Raw genomic sequence first — 12,667 nt, 5'->3', positions numbered from 1 at the left:
TTTTTTTCTGGTACTGGAAATTGAGCCCAGAGCTTCATAAGAAGCTACATCCCAGGCCCCTTTTATTTTTTTATTTTGGGACAGGGTCTTGGTAAGTTGTTAAATTGCCCAGGTGAAAATTAAACTTGAGATCCTTGTGCTTCAGTCTCCCAGGCTGCTGGGATTACAGGTGTGCACCGCTGTATGGCTGAATGGGTCATTTCCTTGGTCAGAACATCACTGGAACAACTTTTTTTTTTGTCTTTTTAAGACAGGGTCTCGCTGTGCAGTTCAGGCTGGCCTTGAGCTCACTTTGTAGCCCAGGCTGATCTCGAACTCACATTGATTCTCCTGCCTCAGCCTCCTGAGTGCCGGGATTACAGGCATGTGCCAGCATGCCCAGCTGCGACAACTTTTAAAATTTGTACTGGATCTGATTTAGGTGGTAAAATTCTATCAATAGTAATTGTGAGATTATTTTTGAGATTGTGAGATCCAATTTTGAGATTGGATTGTGATTAGGAAGAAAAATGTCCTTATTTTAGTAAATGTCCACCAATGTATGGGAAATAATGGGTCATTATGTCAGCAAGAGACAGTGGTTCAGGAAAAAATTATACACACACACATCATACATGATGATAAGAAATGACAGAGAAGAATATGTGCTTGAATACAGGCACAGTTATGAGGCTGAAATTCTTGAGAAGATTCTGGTGGAGGCTTGGCGTGCCACTGCGGAGAGACACCAGTCTTGTGGTCCAACCCTGCTGTTCTGTGGTTCGGGCAGGAAATTATTCCAAATATGTTGTGAAATTTACCAATGTAATATTGCTGCTGTAAACAGAATTTAATCTTCTTAGATTAGATGCCTTATCTTCGAATTCCACGGATGTGAAATGTCAGGCTGGTATGTGAGAGTGTTTGCAGATGGAGTCAGTTGTTTATGTCATTTATAAAAATGTATGATTTTCCTCTAATAGTGCAGTTTTCCCCAGATTTTGAAAAAGGAAGCTACAGAGCAGTATGAAGGTTTTTTTTTTTTTTTTTTTTGTACCAGGAGTAGAATTCAGGACCTTGCACTTGCCAGGCAGGCACCTGTGCCACTGAGCTATATCCCTGGCCCTTCAGAGCAGTATGAAAATCATAAAAAGAGTCTCAGAAACATGTGCCACTGGTAACGCTGTGCGCCTAGTTCCTTCTGATACACATTTTAAGTGTTACGCATGCTTGAGACATCATGCTGACCGTGTCCTTGTGTGTCCTAATGTTTCTACTCACTTCGGCACAAGCATTTTCCCACATAACCAAATTTCAGATACATATTTACACCTTTGTTTTTGACCATTTTAACCTTACAAAAGAGTTCCAAGAATAGCATAAGTGTACCTTCACCAAAGTTTGATTTTTTTAATTTTATTTTTGGTTTTTTGAGACAAGGTCTCACTAGGTAGTACAGGTTGGTTTTGAACTCACTGTGTAGCCGTGGTTGGAAAATCACATATGATGATTTTCCAAATGAACCTAATTTTTTTAAAAGTTGTGCCTCTTAGTTTTCTTTAATCTGGCAGAGTTCCCCAGTCCTCATTGCCATTCAAGACAAAGACCTTTGTGAGAGGACAGGCCTGTTGTTTTATGTTGTGTCCCTCCACATGAATTTGTCTGTTTTCTACATGTGGTCTTTAATGGCTCAGTAGAAAATATTCCATTGAGTTTTAGATAGTTAATGGTTTACAGTGAGTGACTTGATGGCTTCTAACTTATGGCTATATAAATAATGCTGCTGTGAACATCCTTAAACTTACATTTTTGCAAGCATTCTTGATTATTTCCATCTGATTGAATCCTAGAAATGAAAACACTGGATACACTGGCCTAGGTATGCAGATGATGTACTTCCCAATTGCTTTTCAGAAAGGAAAAAGCAGCAATAACAAAATCTTACAAGCTGCACCAAACATGGTGGGTCACACCTGTAGTCCCAGCACTCGGGAGGCTGAGGAAGGAGGATCGTTTGAGACCAGCCTGGGCTACAAAGTGAGCTCAAGGCCAGCCTGAACTGCGTAGTGAGACCCTGTCTCAGAAAGACAAAATGAAAACAAAATAAACAAGGTAAATTGTTAAAAAAAAAAAAAATCTATTTTAAAACCCAGGAATATATAAATTAAACCTATGTAATGTATACTATATTATTTGACATTTTCTATAATATCTTTGCCAGATGTACTTTGTTAAGCAACAAGGTAGGGTGTCAAATTACATATACATAATGTCTGGAGGTGTATAGAGACAAGATAGCCCAGGCTGCCTTGGATGGGTGCATGTGTCTCAAGCTACTTTCCATGGGTTACTGATTAAATTCAAATTGAGCCTTGTACCTGCCAAGGTGAGATTACTGTACCATTGCTTGGGGCTCCCAATCACCTGCCATAGAGATAGAGCTTGAATGTTTATTTTGCGGGCAGTTTATAACCTCTAGCACGTGAGTGAGGCCATCAGCCAGCTCATAACACCCAGTGGCAGGCCCAGGCCCAGGCCCAGCACTGGCTTCAGAAACAATTCTACTAGGCCTCTGTCCAACGAAGTGGGCAGATTTGGTAGAAATCATGCAGGGAGTTAGAGTCTGAGAAATCAGTGCACCCAGGAGTTAACAGCATGAGCTCTGGAGTTTGACAGTGTTGAGTTTAAATCCCAGCAGTGTGACAACAGGTACATCCCTAACCTTGGTTCTTTATCTGTACAAGGGGATCGTCATGGTACCCGTCTACCGAGGTGGCTGTGAGCACTGGATGAAATAACACACAGAAGCACCTAGGGGCTGGGGATTTAGCTCAGCGGCAAAGCGCCTGCCTGGCAAACGCAAGGTTGTGAGTTCGGTTCCCGGTACCGGAGAAGAAGCACCTAGTATGGGAAACATGCTCTGTGATAGCTTTTGTAATTATTATAACTGCACATTCACTGTGAGGTTTGCTTTCACAGTGGCCAGCACACTTTCACCTCTTGTGGTACAGGTGAACCAGTGTTAGTTCTTCCACGGGAGAGATGGGAAGCCGTGGGAGAGGTCATGCGAACTACCAAGACCATGTGCCAGATAACTGGTGAGGCTGGGCCTGGACTGGCCTCTGCTCTGTGATATCCACTGCCCATTTCACAAGTTGGTACTTGGAAGTCAGTACTGTCTGGGAAAGGCTGAGTAAAACATGTCCTGTTCTCCTAACAGATTTATCTTGATCTGGATCAGGCAGCCCTTTTCAGGAAAGGGGCAGGCAGTAAATAGTTCAGGCTTTGCCGTCCATGTGATCTTTGTTCCAACAACTGAACTCTGCTGTTGAAACTTGAAAATAGCCTTAGATAACAAGTAAATGAACAAGCTGTCTGTGTTCCAGTAAAACTATTTACTAGAACCAAGTAGCGAGCACGCGGGCCACTGGTTATCATTATCACTCCTGATGTGGACAGTGTATTTCTGGCCTGGGCCATGTGCCTTTTGTTATACTGGTCACAGGATGCCCTTTTCTGGGGAGCTGTCATATCTAGTGAAGAACACTCTAGTAGCTTAGGCCTGGTATTTAGGAAGCACTTGGTGGCTGGTTGTGGTGGCACATGCCTATAATCCTAGCACTCAGGAGGCTGAGGCAGGAGGATCCTTGCCAGTTCAAAACCAGCCTAGGTTACAAAGTGAGCTCAAGGTCAGCCTGACCTGCATAGTGAGACCCTGTCTCAAAAAGACAAAACAAAACAAAAAGGAAGCACTTGGTTACCATTTGCTGAATAAATGAGCTTCTTTGTGCCTGTATTTCCCTACGATGAATTTTTCTGAAGTTCTACATTCCTCCATTTAAAAAATGATTTTATTTAGCATTTGTTTTGTTTTTGTTTCATGTTGTTCTGAAATGACATCAAAAGCAGATTGGAAGAAGAGCTCTTATCCTCAGATGTAGATGAAAAAATATTTTTAGGTCTTCTTTGATGTTTATGATATATCCATTTGTTATTTTATTTTCATTGTCTGGCAGTGAGGACAGTGAAAACTCTCTTTGGGGGATTCAGCCTGTTTTTGTTTTAATTAGGAGGGCATCTCACTTGTATGCTTGTACTACTGTTGACTCAAATAATTAAAAATAATGGCTGAGGACACATTTGTTTTTTCAAGAGTAAACTTGCACCTTCTGTAATCTGGGAAAAAACCAGCTTGTGGCTATGCCTGCGGTGCTTGTACCAAGAACTTTTCTCAAGGGAGTGGTGTCCTCCTGACCCTTCGGGCAGAATAGTTTCGTTTACCTGTGCTTTGTCTACAAAGGTGTCCCGTCATAGTGGCTGTGCAGGACAACTAATTTTAGGAAACTTGTGCAGTTAATTTGAAATACTATACACAGTTCAGTCTTGGCTGAATAAAGATGTTTGCTTTTAAAACTAGCCCTTTGCTGCCCTGAATGATTATTCTGCATTTCCATGCCAAGAAATATCATTTCCCATTTGTAAAACTTGACGAAGTGCCTTGAGGTCTCCTGGTTACAGTTCACATTTCATCCAGAAGGAAGCGGATGTGACATGCTGGTGTGTAGTGAGGGGTGCGGGTGTGTGGCATATGTTAATCTCATAATCACACTGATATGTGAGGGGCCTGGGAGCACAGCTCACTATAAGAGCTATTTGCTTAGAATGTACAAGGAGTTCAAACCCCGGTAACACTCCTGCCCCCATGAAACAAAAATCAAAAAATGAGGTGTTAGGTGAATCCTAAGTCTTCCAGGATTTTTCTACATAGAATAGTTCGAAAAAGATGAGTGATTTTGCTTGGGATGAGAGCAGCATTGTCATGTTTTGAGGGTCTAGAATATTATGCTGTCTATCTGTCCCTCTGTACTTGTTTCCTCCTGACAGAGGATAGAGGCTCTGTGTGTTAGCTTTTTGCCACTGTAACAATATACCTCAGAAAAACAATTTAAGGGAAAACGGTGCTTATGGTTTCTGAGATTTCAGTCCCTGGTCTCTGGGCTCCATCAAAGTACAGCATCATGGTGGAAGGATGTGGCCAGGGAAAGCTGTTTGCCTCATGGCAGCCAGAAAGCAGAGAGTCAGAGAGGAAGGGGCCAAGGACAAAATACACCCTCCAAGGGCATGGCCCTGGCAACCTATATCCTCCAACTGGATCCCACCTCCGAGGAGCCCAGTCAGCTCTGAATTCACCCATGGAGGAAGCCACTGAAGAGGGCAGCACCTTCCTGATCCAGTCACCTCACTAGCCTTCACTTCTGAATATTGATCAAACCGTCAACATAGGAGGCTTTGGGGGATACTTTATCTTTAATCAAAGCACTGTGATTAGAGGATGAGGGTTCCCTAGCTCAAAAAAGTGACTTTGTTCTCTCTCTCTCTTCGTCACTGAACAACTTAAACACACATTCAGCAGTGACTGCATGCTGGGCACCTGCACATGCTGGGGGTACACGCAGGTCACCTGTGAGCACTGCTACCCTTCGGGCGATCCAGTAGCTGTATCCCAGAAGGAAACCAATTCCGGTGATGCATATGGGCGGGTAAGGTTGCTTTTACGTCTTCAGGGTTTTCTGCTTTCCTAAGAGGAAACAGAATTTGGGCAGGAGAAAGCCATACGTCCTCTCAGTTTTTATCTGTATGCTTCGACATTAGAGACAATTCACTACAAGTTGCCAGTAAAGTGGGTGATTCTGAAAACAAGAACTGCAGAGGTGCGATGTCACTTGTGGTCACCAGAGGAAGCACAGTAGGAAGTGTCTGCTTGGCACACACCACTGTGGTGAGGACTGGAAAGGAAGCTCGTGCTTAGAGCGCTGGGATGGAAGTCGAGGAGGTGCTGTTCCTGATGATTTGCTGATTCTTCTGCCTACAAATGTTGCACCCATTATTAATTCACTCCATAAGCTGAATAGTTAAAGCTGCTCAGATGGAACCAATAAGCAAAAGTTTAAGAATCCCTGGTTTGTGGATTAACATTTTGTATCTTTCCAGAGACTGACTGGAGGGTACGTACATGTTTGCAGTTAATGGGATTAGTAGGGAGCACGCGCTTATTTTCCTTTGTGAATCTTGAGGAAAAAACATATACCTTTTAATAAATAGGAGAAGGTGGTTCTTCGGAGACTTTATTTGCTTGATTTTCCAGAACCTTCTAGAAAACAAGTATATTTGTAGTATGTGTGTGGGAGGAGTCAAATTAGTTCAAAGTTTTGTTCTCTAGAAAGTGATACTTTTCTCAAAGATATTTTTCTCAGGAAGGGAAAATTGACAGCTCATACCAGCGTGTTTTTATTGAGGGTTGTTGTTTGTGTTTGGAACTGACATTGTTAAAAAGAGTAATTTTGGAAAGGCAGGGGCCAGGCTATTATTGCAGCCTGCATATTGCCTATAATCATGTATGCCTTTTTTTAGAATCCTGTTTTTCTTCATGGATTACATTCTTAAAATAAAGGCGCGCCACCCTGGCTCTCTGGCTTGGCAGGTACAGCATCTTGATTGCTGCTTGGGCCAGTGTCCTATGAAGATGAGCCTTTCACAGAGAAGCCAAGGCTGAGAGGTTCAGCTTGTCCAGGCCCGAGCAGCCCTGTCCTGAGTGGGTTCCCTGCCAATAACCAGGCAGGTCTGTCTCCCCCGCCACCCCCATGTAGCCCAACCCAAGGAACAGGAAATTCTCCCTATTTCCTGTCACTTATTTCTACCCACTTTAGTAACTGAAGTCTCTCACTTAGTGGTTTTTTCTTTTACGGCTTAATTCTTGGGCTTCATGGAATCTGTACAGTCTTTCTTTTGTAGGAGAGCGGTTTTGATAGATTTGGGGGCAGGGTACTTGTGCTCACACCAAACCCCAGTTTTATCCAGCTTTTTCACTAGGCTAAACATCCCCAGTTCCCCCATTAATTAAAGCCCCTCATCAGTGACCTCAGCCCTCTCAATATGTGGAACCTGTGTTCTGGTTCAGAACATCACCTCTTTGGTTCTTATATTTATATTTATTAATACAGCCCAAGGCAGTACAGGCAGCAGCATCTTAACAAGGAGGGTGTAGTATAGAGGTAAAACAGTACACAGAGTGAGACCTGGTGTGGGAAAAATCACCCTGGAGATCTCCCAAATACAATATGTAAAAACTACACATAGTTTTATGTCTATGAAAATGTTTTATGTACCCCAAAGTTGAGAGCTACAGATCTGTCCTAAAGAACAGAGTCTTATCTGCAAAAGACTCCTGCTTAAGCACAGTACATTCACCTTTGCCCCCTACCAAACCAGACCTCATGAAAATGGTGTAAAGGGAGTTGTTTGTTCTTTCTTACTTGATATCGTGGCAAAATTGTGCAACTTGAAATTTTCCATTGTAACCACTTTTTTTTTTTCCCTAGTACTGGGAATCGAACTCACAACCTCATGCTTGCCAGGCAGGCGCTGTGCCGCTGAGCTAAATCCCCAGCCCCTGTAACCACTTTTAAGTGTGCAGTTCGGTAGTGTTAAGGGCATTGTTGCACTTAATTAAGTTGCACATTGATGTACAACCACCACCAGCAACCTTACCCAGAACTGTTTCATTTTCCCAAGCTGAACTCTACGTATGTAACAAAGATTTCCCATCCCCCTGATTCTCCCAGCCTCTTGAGATCATATTCCACTTTCTGTTTCCATGGTTTAGCTACTCTCAGGAGCTCATATCACTGGAACCATACATTATTTGCCCTTTTAAGACTGGCTTATTTCACTCAAGGGGGCTTTTTAAAGACAGAAGTCCAACAGGATGAAGATAAGGAAAGCAGACAACAGCAGCAAAGTTTAAGGCAGCAGGCTGAAGGCATTTTAGCCACTGAAGGTAAAGTTAATTAAAGCAAAAGAGGGAAAACTATGTAGCTGTTTGAGTAATATAAAGGGGGCTCTTTCGTCTTGTTGAGAGATATGTGTTCATTACTATGACTGCTGAAGGGATAATGTCTGTGGACGGATCCGGTGCACAGTAGGTATTAAATGAAAGTTTGCTGGATTGGAGTCTGAAGCTTGCTTGAACAGACCCACATCGCACATACAGACCGTTCCTTGAAAAGTGGCAGAGAAGCCAGGTGTGGTGATTCATACCTGTAATCCCAGCTACTCAGGAGGCTGAAGTAGGAAGCTTGAAGGTTCAAGGCCAGCCTGTGTGCCACATAGCTGGAAGGAAGGAAGGAAGGAAGAGAAAAGGAAAGGGAAGGAGGGAGAGAAGGAGGGCAGGAAGAAGGGAGGGAGGGAAGAAGGAAGAGAAGAAGAAAAGCAGGAAAGAAAGAAGGAAAGGAGAGGAAGGACAGGCTAGAGATGTAGTCGGTGGTAGAGCCCTTCTGTGTTGCATGCCCAGTACCTGAGGTTGGGGGAGAATAAAAAGCTGCAGAGAACCACCTGGTGACCATTTGCTGACTTTCTAAGCTGGTGTGTTGCTGCAGGTCCACTGATTATCACTGTTGTGCCTGTGGGCACTGGGTTTATGATCCCATAGTGGGTGTGTGTGTGCGCACACGCATGCATTAGCTTGGAAAATCAGCCCAGGGACGTGGCTGTATCAGCCTATCTCTGGCAGCCGCATCACTTTGGGCCTAGTTGACACCATCAAACTCCTGGACACAGAGGCATCACTTTCCACCCCTGTCCTACATAGCCTGTGTGTCTCGGATGTTACGTCCTTTTCCACGTTCTTCATGTCCCTTTGAAAAGCCTCTTCCCCAGTGCCCTAAGAATCCAGATCCTTGGCATTCAAGGCCTGTGGATCTATGGTTTGGCCCCGCCCCCAGCCCCTCCACACATTGGTCAGGCCTTGTCCATTCCAGACTTCTCCTAAGTAAAGCCGAAGTCCTTGCAGTTGCCCATCAGCACGAGGCCACTTCAAGCCCAAGCATCTTTGCTTTTGCTCTTCTTTCTGCCACCTTCCTTTCACCCATGATCCTCACCCCCAGCCACCGTGCCATCCCTGACCCAGCTTAACCAGTCTTTCCTCCAGGGAACCTTTCCTGACACCCCCCACTTAGTGGATGTCCTCCTTGGTGCCCCCAAAGCACCAATACAAGGCTCTATCACTGGAGCCACAGCACCAGGGCAGCCCTAACCAGTGATGTGCCTGCTTCTCCTGAGAGGCGCCACCTCCCACAGGGTTAGAAGACCCCGTTGCAGCTCATTCCTGAGAGGGCAGGGACTGATCTTATGCGTCTTTGGGCTTGTGACCATTTGCTCTTCCCCACGCCATGAGAGGAGGCTTAAGTCTGTTTGTGGAAAAGCCTGAGGTCATGGGCTCCAAGTCTCAGACCCCATGGCCCTGGTTTGGAGGCTCCTTCACCTCCTTGCCCTTTGGATGCTGTGGAAGATGGTTCCATCCATCAGGGTTCTGATGAAGGCAACTCACTAGCCAAGCTGCGTGGCCCCCTCTTTTCCCATCCCACTTGGCAGCACCCGGCCAGGTGAACTGATGCAGTCACTGAATGACTTAACAGGTATTTGCTGTCTGCTCTGTGCCGGACGCTGCTCCATGTATTGGGAGGCAGCAGTGAGGAGGGACCAGGCTTCTGTCCTTGGGAACTTCCATCCTAGTGGAGGGAAAACAACCCAAAGCAGACACAGCCAGAATCATTTTGAGTGGGGTAAATACAGAGAAGGGAAGAAAAGGCACTGACCAGGGTGGTGCCGCCTGTAATCCCAGCACTCGGGAGGCTGAGGCAGGAGGATTGTTGTGAGTTCAAGACCAGCCTGGGCTACAAAGTGAGCTCGAGACTAGCCTGAACTGCATAGTGAGACACCATCTCAAAAAGAAAAAAAAAAAAAAGTTTCATTCTGGAGTCACTTGGTCTTGTTGCTGTGGGTCTGTGATGGTCAAATACATCATGGTGCAAACATGTGGCAGAGAAGATCTGAGTATTTCATGGCAGCAGAAAACAAAAAGGGCCTTAGGAAAAGTCCAGGTCTCAATAACATCTCCACCACCAGGGGCACAGCCATCAGGGCCTGACTTCTTGCTACGGGGCCCTGTGTCTGAAACATTCTGTTGCCTCCTCATTGTGCTATGAGCTGGGGGACCACGCCTTCACCATGTGAATGTTGGGGAACAGTCACGATCCAAATTGTACGATCAACACCGGTAAGTGGGGGCCAGTGGACAAAGTCACAGGGCTGCCCCTCAGTCTCCGAAGCAGGGAGTCCGCCATCCTCACTATTGCCAAGAACAGAATTTTCCATGTCATTACTTCAAACTCTCTTAGAAGAAAGTAAAAGCAAAACAAAACAAAACAAAGCAACTTTCAAATGCAGTTCTAGGCCAAGTGTGGTGGTACATGCCTGTAATCACTCTACTCTGGAGGTGGAGTCTGAGGTCAGCTGGGGCTGCATAGTGAGCTGACGGCCAGCCTGGACTACATGACAAGACCCTCTTTCTCTCTCTCTCTCTCTCTCTCTCTCTCTTTCTCTTTTGCAGAAAAAGCAGTTTATAGTAAAAGGATTTTTAATTTTGTGTCTAAGGAGGCTAGAATTATACTTTTGTCTGATTGACAGGAGCATTGCTGCCTGCCCTTTTCTTCGTCTCACTTTCCAAGAGGTACCGACGTGCCTTTTGTGCTCCCCTCTGTGCTAGGCAGGTTTTCTTCCTCTCTTTGTAAGGGTGCCTTTGTTTGAACCTGTAGAGTTACTTCTCTTTACAGTAAACAGAGTGTCCAGTGACTTGTCCTTATTGTGGAGAGCCAGCAGCTTTATAGGAGGGGAAAAAAAGTTTGAAAGGTCACTTTCTGGTGTTTAGATTAAAAAATAAGTCATCGTGACTTGATGAAAGCAACCACAGAAGGAGCCGCCCACCGCTTCCCCGGGGCTTGTTGTCCCCCTCCCGTGGGATGGCAGCGAACAGCTAGCATTTGTTGAATTATAATCAATCTGATAAAGTGTAACCTGATCACTAGTAGCTGTATAAAAATAAATACACTCGACTCCTGTTTCATTTGCCCTTGAGGCCTCGAACATGGTTCCAAACTGTACCTTTGAATTGGAGAAGTCGGGCCGGGTCACGTTGCAGCCTGTGTGCTTCTTGGGCCCGCGGCCACCAGGCAGGCGCGCACAGGTGTGCAAGCTCAGTCCCGCCTCACCTGAGACGCTGTGACCTGGCCGAGGGTTGTGTCCTCACGTCGGATGTGCAACTAGAGAAAGGGAAACCCGGGCGAAGCTGTCAGAACAGCTGTTCTCAAGAGCAGGGTCAACGCGGGAGAGTTGGGTCATGATTGCCACTTGGATGCTGTTCTCTCTCTTCACGGTAGGTCTTGGTTTCCTTTGTTGTGGAGTTCTGCTTGCCGCTGAGAGAACGCACAGTTTACACGCCCCAGACACCTTAAGGTGTAGCTGCCCTTTATTCTTGAGAGGCACTGCCTTTATGAGCTGGAGGCAGTGAGCCAGCCAGAGAGAAAAAGCACATCCTTGACATTTTAGGCTCTGCAAGTCCTGAATAGCTAATGATGTGCTTCAGTGGCCGACGCTTCTATAAGAAGGCTAAAGGCGTTAAGGCTGTAAAAACACTGTTCTGCTTTATGTTCCACTTCTATTGTAAATGATTTCTTTTTCCCTGCTAATTGCTGTAATACTTAGTTTCTTTAGGTACATATAGCATTTTCTTTGGGTGGAGACCAAGCTTCAGGAGAAGTGCTTTCTGGAAATTTTAACCGGTGATTTAATGCTGTAATGATTTCTGAACCAGCTAATAATGATCTTAGATGCATTGCTGTGAAGCCGAGCATGTAGCTCCTGAGTCATGGGATGCATGAAAGATATACACTCCGTGCTTTAAAATCTGCCCAAGTTATTTGTCGTGCTTTTGAATGTGACAGCGAATTGGTAGGCATGGGTAAAGTAAGGAGTAGCTTTCTTCAGGTTTGAAAACAATAACAGGAATGCTGTTTCAGACCCACCACTGGCCAGCATTTCTAACGTGCAGGGGTTTGGTGGCAGTTTTTCTGCTTCTCTTGGGCCGGGTCAGAGAGTGGGGAAGACAGCTGTGAAAGCTGTCCGTATGTCAGGGTAGCAATCGGGAAGTGCTAGGAGGATGTACGGGGCCGCACGTAAACTTCTTCAAGGCTGCAAAGATCAGTATTGTCCACGGTCAATGCAGACATCCATTTAACCCAAGAGAGGAGACTTTATTTTCAGAACTCTTTCACATGCGTGTGTGCTGATTTGTAATAGGTGGGATCCTTGCTGCATTTTTGACTCGTTAGTTTTCATGTGGTTATATATGTGTGTGTGTGTGTGTGTGTGTGTGTGTGTGTGTGCTGGTGTGTTTGTATGTGTGTGATGGGATTTTTTTTTTGGTGGTTGTGTAAGGTTTATTTGTGTTTTATTTACTTACAGCAAAATCAAGACATACCACAATTCTATTACCCCCCCCAATATATTTGGTTCCAAATGTCAGTTGGCACTTTTGGGTATCAAGGTTATCATTATTTCTAAAGAGGGAACCATGCCATTTTGTAACAAATAACACAGCAGTATCTGACACTTTTCATGAATAGGAATGAGTGAGATGTCAGGTAAGGTCTGATTTGCTGATCTTTTTCTCAAAGAGTTATACATAGAAAAATAACATGACCTAATTGTTTCTTTATATTTTAATTAAATAATGTAGAAGGGTACAATGTTTTAACTTTTTGAAAATCCAAAGTAATTTGTAATAAATACCATA

At 44.7% G+C, this 12,667-nt stretch overlaps 1 protein-coding gene and 1 long non-coding RNA gene across 3 annotated transcripts in view; one reads left to right on the top strand and one right to left on the bottom strand.

Annotated features, from left to right (window-relative positions):
* The window catches only part of LOC102017879 (A-kinase anchor protein 2), a gene marked incomplete at its 5' end in the record, with an annotated part of 466,044 nt that overhangs the window by 380,667 nt on the left and 72,710 nt on the right, over positions 1-12,667 (top strand).
* Positions 1-12,667, bottom strand: part of LOC102017574 — a 36,792-nt gene that overhangs the window by 4,540 nt on the left and 19,585 nt on the right. The window contains exons 5-6 of one of the 2 annotated variants that reach the window (XR_001233601.1): positions 10,978-11,135; positions 10,419-10,695 (exon numbers count right to left, since the gene is read on the bottom strand). The exons of the other annotated variant lie outside the window; for it this stretch is intronic. This is a non-coding gene — a long non-coding RNA (uncharacterized LOC102017574). Of the gene's footprint in view, positions 1-10,418; positions 10,696-10,977; positions 11,136-12,667 lie in introns of those variants that run through there. 2 annotated transcript variants of the gene reach the window in all.

This window comes from Chinchilla lanigera, unplaced genomic scaffold, assembly GCF_000276665.1.
Source record: "Chinchilla lanigera isolate Chin_1 unplaced genomic scaffold, ChiLan1.0 scaffold00018, whole genome shotgun sequence".
In the NCBI taxonomy this organism is placed as follows: domain Eukaryota; kingdom Metazoa; phylum Chordata; class Mammalia; order Rodentia; family Chinchillidae; genus Chinchilla; species Chinchilla lanigera.
This window is presented reverse-complemented; position numbering and strand designations above follow the sequence as displayed.